Raw genomic sequence first — 12,768 nt, 5'->3', positions numbered from 1 at the left:
AAGAGAATTAAATATAATCACTTTTTAAGGCATTGAAGTGATTTAAGTATTCTGTCACTGTTGGCTAGCAGTTTTCTTAGACCTAATTCAGGTCATTAAAGGTAAGATGAAGTCCCTGTGGGCTTATGGCATTATGCTGTGTCATGATGCAAAATGGCTATGCCACAATAAACAAGTGCACCAGCCTGTCACTGTGAGGCCTGCCCCGGAGAGGTCAGCAACCTGTGATGGCCAGAAATTCATCTCACCGTCACAGTGCGGACCCTGCAGTGGGGCTGCCTGGGCTCATCCCCTACCTCTGCCATCTACTAGCTCTGGGACTGGGCAAGTTATCTTATTCTCTGTCCTTCAGTTTCATTACTCAAAATAGGGGGATAGGGCTTCCCTGGTGGTGCAGTGGTTAAGAATCCGCCTGCCGATGCAGGGGACACGGGTTCGAGCCCTGGTCTGGGAAGATCCCACATGCCGCGGAGCAACTAGGCCCGTGAGCCACAACTACTGAGCCTGCGCGTCTGGAGCCTGTGCTCCGCAACGAGAGGCCGCGATAGTGAGAGGCCCGCGCACGGCGATGAAGAGTGGCCCTCGCTTGCCGCAACTAGAGAAAGCCCTCGCATAGAAACGAACACCCAACACAGCCAAAAATAAATAAAATTAAAAAAATAAAAAAAAAATAGGGGGATAGTAATAGTTCCTACCTCTTATGGTGATTGTGAGGATCAAAGAAACTAATTCATGCCAGGTGCTTCCTGGACATCCTGCCACACATTTCAATCTTAGATTTAAGAACATGCCGTTCAGTTGAGCTTACTTATTTCTACCTGAGTTCAGCCTGACCTCTGAAATATGCTTTGTGGGGGAGGACAGTTTGCTTGCTAACTGGGAAGTCACTATATAAAAGTTTTTTTTTTAATTTATCTAATTTGTCTCTATGTTCCTCATGTTCAGTTTTTCTGAAGTATTTACAGCCAAAGGGGCCTCCGCAGAATACTGGAGCCCTAACAGGGCAAAGTCAAGCACAGTCACTTTTTAAAATCCTGTAACTCAGATCACAGTCCCAACCAAGCACCTGGATCAAGTTTGAAGGGGAGTTGGGTGGGGTCAGATGGATTTCAGAGAAACAAACCATAAAGCCACCTCCTTCTTTGCTATGAATCCGCTAATGCAAGGATGGCCAGCTCTGAGGAAGGGGACCCGATCCCCATTGTTTTAACTCACAGTACCCTTCAGCAAGAGGGGTGCAAGCTGCCATCAGCCACAGGGGTCTAGAGGTATCAGTCAGGGGGGCAGTGGGGGGCCATGGGTAACCTACCTTGCAGCTTCTTTTGCAATAGCAAAAAGGATTATTTGACCTGGTTGCATATTTACTTATTTAATTGCAGGGCCTTGTGGCAGGTACTCATGAGGAGAATAAAGTGCCAAAGGGCCCCAAATTGCCCCTTGCTTACTGCCACTTCTCTCATTTCATACTCTATGGCAGAAGTGTTTAGTTACATCAAGGATGTCTATCAATCATGTTTTAAGAGTATTTTGAGAATTTCCTATTTTCCCACTCTCCCCTCCCCCATCAAGATCAATGAGGCATCCAGGAGTATTTCAAAACTAGGCTTTGTCTAGATGTATTAGAAAAGGGAAAAAGACAGGCCATATAAATACTATTTGACCAGAGCCATTCTCCTGATTCGAGAACTTCCTTTTGAATTTCCAGCTAAATACCCCAATGTGACAGGCATGTAAATACATTCTTGTCCACTAGCTTGAAATGTTTCTCAAGAATGGGCCTAAAGCTGCTAATACTAGTAAGCTTACTGATACTCCAGTTCAGTTACAGGAGTTCTTGGATGATGTGACTTTCAGTAACTCTGCTTTACTGGGTTCTTGCTTCCCAGCTCCTCTACGTGGGAAGGGCTGGACACACAATGGCTATTACAGTTTCTAGGTACAGGCACTGGTTAAGATGTTCTGCATACCGGGTAGCAGCTAACTCAAATGCTTGGAGCTGGCAGGTGACAAATGAAGAGAGAGTGCCTGGGGGTACAACCCCATCTCAGTTCAGGTTTATTGCTGCCAGGTAGGAAAGATGGCAGATTTACAGACATTCCCACATTTTTAAGAGAAGCCAGAAATTCAGGTTGTTACATGAAATCTCCCGATTTTTAAAGTTGACAAATTACTAAAATGTTTTTCAGGGACTGCATGGGTGACTAAATATGTAATTCATAACCTCTGACCACTAATGACACCCCCTGAACATCTGCATCTCACCTTTAAAGGTCTGGTGACCTTGGAGCACTCATGATATTAAGTTAGTGTCCCACGCTACTCCTTGCTTAGGTGCCCACGGGCCTGGCTGTTGGACACCCATCATCTCATTTCACCCCCCACAACAACACTGAGTTAGAGACTAGTAGTATTTCCACCCACAGATGAGAAAAGTGAGTCTTGAAGACTGTGAGTAACGTACCCAAGGTCCCAGAGCAAGTACACCTTGGGGATTTGTCAGGGGGCAGCCATGCACTCTAGCTGAGGAGTGGGGCTCTACTGGCACCTCGGGCCTAAAATCCTGGGATTCCACCGGTCCCACCTCTCAGACTAGGGGTACTACTACATTCAAATTCAGTGTGGTAGGGCTTCCCTGGTGGCACAGTGGTTGAGAATCTGCCTGCCAATGCAGGGGACACGGGTTCAAGCACTGGTCTGGGAGGATCCCACATGCCGTGGAGCAGCTGGGCCCGTGAGCCACAACTACTGAGACTGCGTGTCTGGAGCCTGTGCCCCGCAACGAGAGGCCGTGACAGTGAGAGGCCCGCACACCGCAATGAAGAGTGGCCCCCGCTTGCCGCGACTAGAGAAAGCCCTCGCAGAGAAACGAAGACCCAACACAGCCAAAAATAAATAAATAAATTTATTTAAAAATATATACATATATACGATATTTATTTTTTTTAAAAAATCAGTGTGGTAGGATGTTGACCACTCCAAATACAAAATGTATTTAATTCTTCTCCTTCAGTGAAGGAGTGTTACAGCTTTGCCAGTAAATATCTAAAATTAGCAATCTAAAAAGCTACTGTGAAGCAATTCCATGCCCTGCATTCAAATGTCTGAATCTGCAAAATTTGGCATAAAGAGTGTTAGCAGTGGCTGCCAAACCCAAGGGAGGAGTTAAGGGGAAAGGTAAAGCATGGAGCTACTAGCTTTTTGTTTTGTTTTCCCATGACAGTAGTGAGAACTAGAGATTGTAAAAGCGGTGGAAAAAGCCGTGTAGACTTTTACCAGAGCCAGTTTCAATTTTTTTTAATTACGTATAACGGTGAATAGTTACCAAGCAACTGTAACCAAGTTACTACATCTGTAGTGACAACACACACACATGATCTTTCCAATGAATGGCTCCTGACTCATTTTCTCCAGTCCTTACTACCATCGCTCAGACATCTACAGTAGCTTTGATATCATCATTCCTTTCAGTGAGCCAGAGGGAAAGAAAAGAATGTGACTGCCACGTGTGTGTGTGTGTATAAGTGAGAAATGGGGCAGGACAGCTAGAAAGGGAGTCAAATATCTTGATCAATTTCCCCAGCAGCAGGCTTAGTCAGATTAGCTTAGGACACGCTGATAAATTATAATGGAATCACTATTATTTGGGGAGAAGTGATTCAAGACTGACCAGCTTCTGATGTAAAGCAGTGGGGTGCAATGGTTACTCACACAGGCTCTGGCACCAGACTGCCCAGGTTTGAGTTCCGATTTCTTTACTTACCAGCTAGGTTTTCTTTTCTTTTTTTCTTTCTCTTTTTTTTTTTCCTTCCCGGCCACATAGCACGGCTTGTGGGATCTTAGTTCCCAAACCAGGGATTGAACTCAAGCCCTCAGCAGTGAAAGCACAGAGTCCTAACCACTGGACCACCAGGAAATTCCCTTGCTAGGTTTTCTTGAATGAGTTGCCTAAACTTAGTAAGTTTCAAGTTCCCTATCTGTAAATTGGGAATAATAATAGACCCTACCTAGTAGGGTTGTTGTGAGGATTAAATGAGTTTAAATAGATTAAATATTTATTTAGAACAGTGGATGGCACATACTTAGTACTCAACGAATGTCAACTTTATTATTATCATCTCTCCCAGTGAAAATCACTGGTAACTCAAAAATGCTGACCCCATCAACCAGTGTTTCTCATCAAGCATGATGTCACCTCTAGCCTGGGAAATTTACAAGTGTGATGTTTTGATGATCAGCAAGCACTGCCAGCACTCAGTGGGTAGGGTTAGGGCTGGCGTTAGATACTAGATGTTCTGCAATTCATGGGTCAGTGCAATGGTCAACGGCCCCACATCCTACACAACTTTATATACCCTCCCAGTCTTCATGTAGGTGAAAAAACTTCGATTATCTGAACCTGGAGCCTAATTCCATTTCACATATAAATGCAAAGCATTTTTTACACAGCTTAAATATTACTGAATTTTCCAGGAATGCAACTATCATAAACTTTATGTTATTCAGAACCTTCCTAAGAAGTGTTCACATTTTGTAAAATTAGATGACCAACAATGATTTGTGTCATCAGCATACCTGTATCAGCCAGTATCTATAGCTATTGCAATCACAGTGGTTCTATGTGTACTTGCAAGATTCTTATTGCATCATTATGTCTTCTAAGGGAGCTATGCTTGAGCAATTACATATTGGAACTGATAGTGTTTTGTTATAAATTACTTCCCTTTTATTTCTCTTTTACATGACTATTTGGATGTTAGTTTTTTTTAAGTTATGCATGTAGATGTTATATTATCTATGAATTTTGTTTCAGGAGAGTAAAGGGATCATTACAAAGTATTTGTTATGAAAGGGGATGTTGGACCATAAGTGACGGAAGGACCATACTCAGAGCCCACGATTAAAAGAGAATTCATTAACCAACAGATTATGCAAACAACAAATTCTTTAGTCAATAGATGTTAAGTATGTTAGCTATGTTGGGAACTGATGTAGCAGACAGAATAATGCCCCCCCACCAAGATGTCCATGTCCTAATCCCCAGAACATAAAAATATGTTAGATAACATGACAAAGGGAAATTAAGGTTGCAGATGGAATTGTTACTAATCAGCTGACCTTAAGCTAGGAATTATCCAGATATGCCCAATGTAGTCACAAGAGTCCTTAAAAGTGGAAGAGGGAGGCAGAAGAGTGAGAGTCAAGGAAGATGTGATTAAAGAAAGGTACAGATTGCTGGCTTTGAAGATGGAAGAAAGGGCCTTGAGCCAAGGAATGTGAGTAGACTCTAGAAGCTGGAAAGGGCAAAGAAACACATTTTCCCACAGAGCCTCTAGAAAGGATCACAGTCCTGCTGACACCTTGATTTTAGCCCAGCGGGACCCGTGTTGGACTTCTAATCTACAGATCTGTAAGATAACAATACACTTGTGTTGTTTAAACTGCTAAACTTGTGGTAATTTGTTACAGCAGCAATAGAGAACCAATATACCTGAAAATATAAAATATTACTAAATGAAAAAAGCAGAATTCAGAATACAGACACACACACACAGCCCACAGCTGGTTTTAAATTCAGGTGGACAGATGAGTGCAAAGGTGGTGCTGCAGTGATTCAAGATGGACAAGCTAGACCAGTGAGCAAGGGTCAGGAGACCGCCATCTGAGTCTGGCTCCACAACAGACTTGCTATATGGAGTTATAAGAACCAGTCATCTCTCTGGGCCTCAAGTGTTCTCATTCAAGTATTTACAGAACACCTGCTACTGATGAGGGTTTGGGCTAGGCTTTATGGAGTCAAAGAATGCGACCTTGTCCTTGGTCTCAAGGAGATTCAGTCACTGCAGGAGAGAAAGGGGGTGACTAGATGCTCTCTGAGGTCTCATTCATCTTTAACTGTCTGTAATCCTTGAGTCTAAATAGAATTTAATGCTTACTACCTTTCATGGATGGGTTTTGTTAGGTTGCCTGAGTCCATAAGTTTTTTTAGATTGCAGGAAGCAGTTACGTGAAGTTAGATCACTGAAAAATGTTCTCTAAAACAGTAAAGGAAAGCACAATCTCAATGCATCTCAATTCAAAGCACCTTTGTTAAACTTCCCCTTTTTTCCAAATTAAGGTATAGGTATTGCTATTACTTTCAATTTTTTTTTTTTTTTTTTTGGCGGCACTGCGCAGCTTGTGGGATCTTAGTTCCCTGACCAGGGATTAAACCCTGGCCCCCAGCAGTGAAAGCACAGAGTCCTAACCACTGGACTGCCAGTGAATTACCCAATTCCATATCATTTTAATTCAGCGCCTCCCCACCCCCAAAAAAAACCCAATGAGCACCCAGTAGCACTTAGCATTCTCCTCTCTTGGTAGTAATTATTTATAATGTCGGTGCTGCTGCTGTGTTCCTTTTTTTTTTTTCGGTTGGGTCTTCGTTGCTGCGTGCAGGCTTTCTCTAGTTGTGGCGAATGGAGCCTACTCCTCATTGCAGTGCGCGGGCTTCTCACTGTGGTGGCTTCTCTTGTTGCAGAGCATGGGCTCCAGGCACACAGGCTTCAGTAGTTGTGGTGCGTGGGCTCAGTAGTTGTGGCTCTCGGGCTCTAGAACGCAGGCTCAGTAGTTGTGGTGCACGGGTTTAGTTGCTCCGCAGCACGTGGGATCTTCCTGGACCAAGGATCGAACCCGTGTCCCCTGCATTGGCAGGTGGATTCTTTTTTTTTTTTTAACATCTTTATTGGAGTATAATTGCTTTACAATGCTGTGTTAGTCTCTGCTTTATAACAAGGTGAATTAGCTATACATATACATATAACCCCATATCTCCTCCCTCATGCGTCTCCCTCCCACCCTCCCTATCCCACTCCTCTAGGTGGTCACAAAGCAGAGCTCATCTCCCTGTGCTACGCGGCAGCTTCCCACTATCTATTTTACATTTGGTAGTATATATGTCTACACCACTCCCTCACTTCGTCCCAGTTTACCCTTCCCCCTCCCGATGTTCTCAAGTCCATTCTCTACATCTGCGTCTTTATTCCTGTCCTGCTCCTAGGTTCTTCAGAACTTTTTTTTTTTTAAGATTCCATATATATGTGTTAGCATACGGTATTTGTTTTTCTCTTTCTGACTTACTGCACTCTGTGTGACAGACTCTAGGTCCATTCACTTCACTACAAATAACTCAATTTGGTTTCTTTTTATGGCTGAGTAATATTCCATTGTATATATGTGCCACATCTTCTTTATCCATTCATCTGTCGATGGACACTTAGGTTGCTTCCATGTCCTGGCTACTGTAAAGAGAGCTGCAATGAACATTGTGGTACATGACTCTTTTTGAATTATGGTTTTCTCAGGTATATGTCCAGTAGTGGGATTGCTGCATGGTATGGTAGTTCTATTTTTAGTTTTTTAAGGAACCTCCATACTGTTCTCCACAGTGGCTGTATCAATTTACATTCCCACCAACAGGGCAAGAGGGTTCCCTTTTCTCCACACCCTCTCCAGCATTTATTGTTTGTAGATTTTTTGATGATGGCTATTCTGACTGGTGTGAGATGATATCTCATTGTAGTTTTGATTTGCATTTCTCTAATAATTAGTGATGTTGAATATCCTTTCATGTGTTTGTTGGCAATCTGTATATCTTCTTTGGAGAAGTGTCTATTTAGGTTTTCTGCCCATTTTTGGATTGGGTTATTTTTTTGATATTGAGCTGCTGTGAGCTGCTTGTAAATTTTGCAGATTAATCCTTTGTCAGTTGCTTCATTTGCAAATATTTTCTCCCATTCTGAGGGCTGTCTTTTCATCTTGTTTATGGTTTCCTTTGCTGTGCAAAAGCTTTTAAGTTTCATTAGGTACCATTTGTTTATTTTTGTTTTTATTTCCATTCCTCTAGGAGGTGGGTCAAAAAGGATCTTGCTGTGATTTATGTCATAGAGTGTTCTGCCTATGTTTTCCTCTAAGAGTTTGATAGTGTCTGGCCTTAACATTTAGGTCTTTAATCCATTTTGAGTTTATTTTTGTGTATGGTGTTAGGGAGTGTTCTAATTTCATTCTTTTACATAGAGCTGTCCAGTTTTCCCAGCACCACTTATTGAAGAGGCTGTCTTTTCTCCATTGTATATTCTTGCCTCCTTTATCAAAAATAAGGTGACCATATGTGCATGGGTTTGGCAGGTGGATTCTTAACCAATGCGTCACCAGGGAAGTCCAGTGTTACCTATAATTTACATGTGTAGAGACAATTTTAAATGAGTACATTTTAAGACAAATTTGAGGTTCTTAAAAATAAGAGAAAAGGAATTCCTTGAAGGTCCAGTGGTTAGAACTCGGTGCTTTCACTGCCACGGACGGGTTCAATCCCTGGTCGGGGAACTAAGATCCCGTAAGCCGCAGCTGCAGCCAAAAAAAAAAAAGAGAGAGAGAGAAATAACCTAAAGGGAAGGGGAAAAAAATAGGGAGGAGAGTAAAATGCAATTAATGGTAGACAGGATTAGGAAGAAAGTTGAAAGAGCATGAAAACAAAACAAAAAATGTAAAAAAAAGAGGAACAGAAATGTGGTAGGAAAACAGCAGGGAGCAAAGTGAGACATCTCCTTCCATCTGTCAGCTTCATTTCACTTTATTCCTGCCCCTCATCCCCACACGCAGAGCCACACCCCTAGTCACAGTGCCCTTTGGCTTCTTTCTGAATTGTGCTGAGTCCTAAGGCTCAGTGGTCCTCTGATGCCCCCTGCAGGTCCTCAAGTCTAACTGCTCTCTTTTTTAATGTGATTTACCAGATGGTGCTTAATCTTTACATAGAAACCTGGGTCCAGCAATGAGAGAGAGCAACTACAGGCTTCAACAAGTGTATGCTTCTGGGAATGATATTGAGATTATGCCTTGGAATTCCTCATATTTATGAAATGAGATATTTCACCATGATTTATATTGTCAGAAAGACCTGAGTTTGAATTCCTGCTCTATAACTTACTAACTGTGTGATCCTGGGAAAGTTCATTAATCTCCTGAAGCTATTTCTTCACCTTTAAAATGGAGATATCAAGACAGACTTATCAGTTGCTATGAGATAAAGTGAGATATTATGGGTATAAAGTGCCTCATTCAATACCTAGTACCTGGTAGCTCCTCAGTAAGTGGTAGCTTTTATTACCTCATTCCAAAGAGAAAAATACTGAAATATTACATTAAGAGTTCTATATCCCTTGTCATACCAGAAACCAAGTAAATGTAAATAATAGTCTTATGTTCTTTATTCTTCCTCCCTCTCTCCTTTTGTTTTTTCGCCTATTCCTCCATGCTAAAGATGGTTGTAGTTTCTGTGGTTTGTGCTCTGAAGTGAGAAGTTCTAGAGGTAGAGCCCTTGCTACCTGCAGCTGTCAGCTCCCCTGTGAGAAAGCACTGTCCTCCGTGTGACGCATTTTCCAGGAGGGCCCTTAGAGCTCACAGTGCTATCATCTTGCAGCCCTAGAAAGTTGGCAGAGCCTCCACCTACAGACTTTTCACACAATAGATTTCTGTGCCTTGGAACCTGCTTTCTCTGACCTTAATCCCATTGGGGGAGGACATAGGTACTGCTCTTTAGCCACTCTTCATGTGTCTGCTGCACAGCCACACTGGCAGAGCACCCAAAAGTAACAATTCAAAAGTCTATCCCCTCTGCTATTCCAGAAGATTTGATGGTGACAAGCACTGCAGTCCAGGTTTCAAGGAGAACTAGTTAGATAGGTATTCTTGGTGGTAATTTCTGAGCTAGTTTGAATCGCTAAACATACTTCATCATCCCCTAGCATATTTAGTCCTGCCATGGATATAAGAATTGTAGAAATACGAGGGGAGCATCTTACCACTCTTTTTATGGAAGAGGAAAGAGTTACCAAGATCTCATTTTATATATCTGTTGGCTCTTTTATACCCAATTTGGAAACCAAAAAGGTTAAATAATGGAGAAATCTATCTCTGTGTGAGGCCCAGCAGACTAAATTTTGAAGTTCTTCTAAGCCCCTAATAAGACAGTGGTCATCAGTTAAAGGTACAAACTATTATTAGGTATTGAGATAAACATACCTATTAGCTTATTAAGGAAAAATAGCCTTAAAGTATATTAGGAAATAATGATGTATAAAATTTTCCTAATTACTCAAAGGATGTTTCTAATTACCAAAAATTTTACTGACCAGAAATTCAGAGGATTCAGGATGGAAGAATTAAATGTGGTATAATCGATAAAGATATGGATCACTATGTTTATACCTGACACTAATATAATATTGTAAATCAACTATGCTTCAATTTTTAAAAAGTAAATGGAAGAAATAGATAATTATCTAAATGTATTTGTGGCAGGCAGAATAGTGGGTCCTGACAGATGTCTACATCTAGTCCCCAGAACCTTGGAATATGTTACCCCACATGGCAAAATGGACTTTACCAGATGTGACTGAGTTAGGGATCTTGAGATCCTGGATTGTCTGGTTGGGCTCAGTGTAATCACAACAGTCCTTAAGGTGTGAAAGAGGCAGGCAGAAGAGTTAAAGGAGTTGTGATAACAGAAAGAGAGGTTGGATTTATATACAATTGCTGCCTGGGGGCCCAAACCAAGGAATGCGGGAACCCTCTAGAGGCTGGAAAAGGCAAGGAAACAGACTCTCCCGCAAATCCTCCAGCCCTGCTTACATCTCGATTTTAGCCCCATGAGACCCATTTCAAAGACCCCAGAACTATAACATAATAAATTTTTGTCACTTTAAGCCACTAAGTTTTTTTGTTTGTTCCAGCGTCAATAGGAAACTTTTTTGGCTATTAAGGTTAATGTGCATTTTGGTGAGAACATATTGATCAAAATTGTCAGCAAATTCTGTGATGTTCTTTTTGTGTGTGCTCAGTGATACTATAAGGTAATTTTAAAAGAAATGAAAGGGGAAAAAATTTTAAGAAAGAAATGGAAGGCAGAGTTACTATAATCTAAGTGGAAGGATTAAAACCACAAACTTTATGGAATATATAGCTGTAAGCAGTTCCACAGAGACACAAAAAGAGGGTAATAAAAATGCTATAAGGAATCTGGTGTTATGCCCAATGCATGTTTCCACAACTAGTAAGATATCACAGCTGTCAGTGGACTATTAACCATGCTTAAAGCCCACCTCTCCCCATATAGAATATCAGCCTAAAAATCCAGATTTATAGTTTCTCAAGGCTCCTAAAAAATGGCATGCACTGGAGAAAGAATATTTAATAAGCAAAGAGCTCTATAACGTTGCTGTTGCTTCTCAATATCTATCAACATTTCTATGTAGGATTACCTAAAGTATATATAAGTCTCAGAACAGGCATACCTCAGAGATACTGTGGGTTTGGCTCCAGACCACTGCAATAAAGCAAATATCACAATAAAGCAAGTCACATGAGTTTTTTGGTTCATATAAAAGTTATTTTTACACTATACTGTAGTCTATTAAATGTGCAATAACATTATGTCTTAAAAAGTACATACCTTTATTTTAAAATACTTTATTGCTAAAAAATGCTAACCATCATCTGAGCCTTTAGCAAGTCATAATTGTTTTGCAATAGTAACATCAAAGATCAATGATCATAGAGCACCGTAACAAATATAATAATGAAAAAGTCGGAAATATTTCAAGAATTATCAAAATGTGACACAGAGAAACAAAGCGAACAAATGCTGTTAGAAAAATGGCGCCAACAGACTTGCTCAACAGATGGTTGCCACAAACCTTCACTTTGTAAAAAAAAATAATACAATATCTGTGAAGGGCAATAAAATGAGGTATGCTTGTACATTACCCTCTGAGTTAGGCCAGATTATCAGAAAGCTGTATACATATACTATTTTGTTTTGCCTCCCCTGCTGGGTCTCTTCCATTCGCCTTGAATTTCTTTCACTGGACTTCAGTGCCATTGCTTATATTGAGAGACATTACATGGTAGAGCCCTTGAGAGGCTTTTTGCTGTCTTTGAGAAAGTTCTTTGCTTCATTATATATTGAATAGAATCCCCTCTATGAGAACCTCTGTATAAATCCATGTCTTAAGGTCTCAGTACCAGAAACAGGTAAGCTGCTTCTAAGCAGAGGGTGATTCTGCTTTTTAACTCTTATAGAAATATAATATACATCACGTTACACAGTTGTCAAAAACCACAGAACTATACAACGTAAAGAATGAACACAAATGTAAATTATGGACTTCACTTAAGTAACACTATTGGTTCTTCAATTATAACAAATGTACCACTAATGCAAGATGTTAATAGTAGGAGAAACTGGAGGAGAGGGAGTATATATAGGAACTCTCTGTACTTTCTGTTCAATTTTTCTATAAACCTAAAACTTCTCTAAAAAATAAAGTCTTTTTAAAATATACATACAGGAGATTCTGGGAAAATAGCGGCAGCAGTGGCAGCAGCACAGCTTTTCAATCTCTGAATCCTCACATAAAAACAGATAAGCAACTAGAAAGCAAAACTAAACCCCACGGACATTCACAGTAAAGCTTTAATGATAAAGTATCCCCATGAACCCCCAAATGAAAGCAAGCAGGGACAAATCAACAGTCACAAAACCTGCATTGTATTAGCATGTGTGAGAAGAAGGAAGAAATGAGGCAGTGTATGATGGACCTGAGAACAGAACTCCAAAAGAGCAACAGGTACAGAAGGCACAGGTGAAACTGGGAGAGTACAAAGGGTACCCAGTAAGGACTGAGGCGGCTGGGGCAGTTTGGCCCCTATGAACTCTCAGAACTCAACTCCCAG

At 41.0% G+C, this 12,768-nt stretch overlaps 1 protein-coding gene across 2 annotated transcripts in view; it reads right to left on the bottom strand.

Moving 5' to 3' along the window:
* Positions 1 to 12,768, bottom strand: part of LOC307190216 (uncharacterized protein) — a gene marked incomplete at its 5' end in the record, with an annotated part of 126,358 nt that overhangs the window by 95,383 nt on the left and 18,207 nt on the right. The window contains one exon of one of the 2 annotated variants that reach the window (XR_013829444.1): positions 10,202 to 11,359. The exons of the other annotated variant lie outside the window; for it this stretch is intronic. Of the gene's footprint in view, positions 1 to 10,201; positions 11,360 to 12,768 lie in introns of those variants that run through there. 2 annotated transcript variants of the gene reach the window in all.

This window comes from Stenella coeruleoalba, assembly GCF_951394435.1.
Source record: "Stenella coeruleoalba genome assembly, chromosome: 1".
Classification (NCBI taxonomy): domain Eukaryota; kingdom Metazoa; phylum Chordata; class Mammalia; order Artiodactyla; family Delphinidae; genus Stenella; species Stenella coeruleoalba.
Note: the sequence above shows the minus strand (reverse complement) of the source record. Positions and strands in the feature narration are given on the sequence as shown.